Source organism: Thalia democratica, unplaced genomic scaffold (genome assembly GCF_965202585.1).
Source record: "Thalia democratica unplaced genomic scaffold, ktThaDemo2.hap1.1 HAP1_SCAFFOLD_1683, whole genome shotgun sequence".
Taxonomy (NCBI): Eukaryota; Metazoa; Chordata; class Thaliacea; order Salpida; family Salpidae; genus Thalia; species Thalia democratica.
Genome location: NW_028140508.1, coordinates 1 through 2,500, shown reverse-complemented (window position 1 = coordinate 2,500; position 2,500 = coordinate 1). Strand labels below are relative to the sequence as shown.

The 2,500-nt window shown below is 25.5% G+C and overlaps 1 non-coding gene across 1 annotated transcript; it reads left to right on the top strand.

Annotated features, from left to right (window-relative positions):
* The first annotated feature begins 1,325 nt into the window (after positions 1-1,325).
* Positions 1,326-1,444, top strand: LOC145848798 (5S ribosomal RNA). Its single transcript, XR_014372160.1, has one exon. It is a non-coding gene; the product is annotated as a 5S ribosomal RNA (ribosomal RNA).
* The last annotated feature ends 1,056 nt before the right edge of the window (positions 1,445-2,500 follow it).

Below are 2,500 nucleotides of genomic sequence, written 5' to 3'. Positions count from 1 at the left end.
AAAACTTACCTTACGTTAGTCCTTATGCGTTGCGAAGCTCAAAAAAAATATTTTCGACATTATAATAGAACAAACAAAGAAAATAGAAAAATTTTCCAAAAAAATAAAAAGTCGAAATTCGAAAAAAGAAGAAAAGTGGTCCTTTTCTAGGAGTTTTTTATTCCCAAAAAATGGGTTGATGTCCCCGTAACCCCTAAAAAAAGGGGGTCGAAATAACATTTTTTCATCATGCTTCAAATGGGCTGAAAAATTTTTTACGGGGTCTCTGGACCAAACAAAAACGATCTGTCGAGTCAGAATTCCGAAAATCGAAAATTCCCGAAATTTCTGTACTTAAAAGGCGGGGCGCCCACTATCGACAAAAGTGTGCCAAAACCCACAAACGTTGTGTTACGCGCGCTAAGATAAACACAAGCCTGATTGCTGAAAATGTATTCTATTTGAATAAGGTAAGTATCAACATCAAGGAAGCAATTCCTTTATTATAAACTCATACTCTGATATGCGCTAATATTGCTCGTGAATTGTTATTTAGTTTAAAAATATAATTTATATTACTTTTATTTTATTTTAATTCTATATAATAACTATTTTATATTTTTATTAAAAATTTTCTTGTTCAGTTTCTAAGCAACCACAGTTACGTTTATATGTTTAATTCTATTGTATTCTATATTTATCGATAATTTAATAAATGTTTTAAAAGACTATTCTGGTTTTCCACGCTCTCTTCAAAAATGTGAGTTCTTTTAATTCTTCCACTTAATTATTCATTTTAAAGTAAAACAACTAGTTATACATATTATTATATTATAATGTATGTGTATTAGATACTATTATTTTATAACATAAACATAGATGAGTTATTAAATTAAACGTCAAATATTTTATTACCTAAAATTAAGTTAATCGTAAAATCTGATGTAGTATGAGATATTCTTTAGAAACTAACTATAAATATTCTTGAAGTAAAACAAAACCATCTATAAATAGAACAATGAGAAATAGTAAAACAAACTAAACACAACATGTTTATTTTAACATTGTTTTTTATTTAGTTTAATCACTTAATAAACTTTACTTCTAATCATAGTATTTAATATAGAATATAGTTAACAATCTTTTAAACAAAGTCTTAAATAAAGTTACAGGGAGTAATTGTAATTAAAACACCAAAAAAAAAGGTTTTAATAAAAAAAATACTTACATCAAGTTAAAATTTTATAAGGATTAATTTTAAAATATCAAATTGATTGTAAATCAAGTGCAAATAGGTTTTTTAAACAAACCGAAGGGTTTATAAAGGCTTGTAAACGCTTTCAAACGCCTACGACCATACCACACTGAGCACACCCCATCTCGTCCGATCTGGGAAGTTAAGCAGTGTCGGGCGTGGTTAGTACTTAGATGGGTGACCGCTTGGGAATACCACGTGCCGTAGGCTTTTGCTTTTTGAATTCATCTTTTTTGTACTATTTTTCTTTCTGACCTATTTATACTTATTACTCGTTTATTTACATTTCTTTAACGCTTAAAAGAAAAGTAAATTCTAGTTATTAGCAAATAAAAACGTAAGCCAATCAGATAACGTTATTTGCTGTTTAAACCAATTAGAGCGCTAAAAAAGTGGTTTGACCAGTTTGAGATATCGAAAAAATAATGGCACCATCTTGTAGAGTACAATTTTCTGAGTTAAAATTAATACAATTAGTCTTTTATACTAAAACTTAAAAGTTTTTTTGTCCAAAAACAAATAAAAGCGTGGCTACTTGAAAAATCAAACGAAAATAAATTTTGCACTTTTGTATTGTGAGTCATAATAAGTTATTTACTGTTACCAACAGATACTAGCAAAAGCTTTTTAAAGTTTTGTATTAACTTAATGTATTTGTAATTACTTTTACTTAATAGAAACTATTGAATTACGTTTACTTAGTTTACTTTTGTATGTGTATTAAATATATAGCAATTTTGCTTGAACTTAAATAAAGATTATTAAACTATTAAAAGAAAACTATCAAAGTTTACTAACTCAAAAGCTAAATCTTAGTTATATTGTTATAAACATTTATGTTGTAATTTACTAATAACTAAATGAGTTTATTTCAAACAAAAAGAATTAAATAATGTTATGTTATGTCAAGCCTACTATATGAGGTATATAGGTATATAAGGTATACAAGCTTATGTTTGAAAGTTATAATAATTAAAATAAAAATAAATATTTAGTTGGTAAAATTTGTATTTAATATGCTTTGAAATTAGAGTTAGTATAGATGTTTTTTTTTAAATATAATAAATATAAGTATTTAGTTACTAATAATAAACTAAAATACCAATTTTGTAGTTATTACAAAAAAAAAAACTTATCTTACTTAAAGTTCACTGTAATTGAAACATTATACAAAAGCTTTATAATTATAAGCTTTGAATAATTCTATTTGAATAAATAATAGATTCATAACTATATTCATGTTTGCATATTTAAATTATAAAAAGT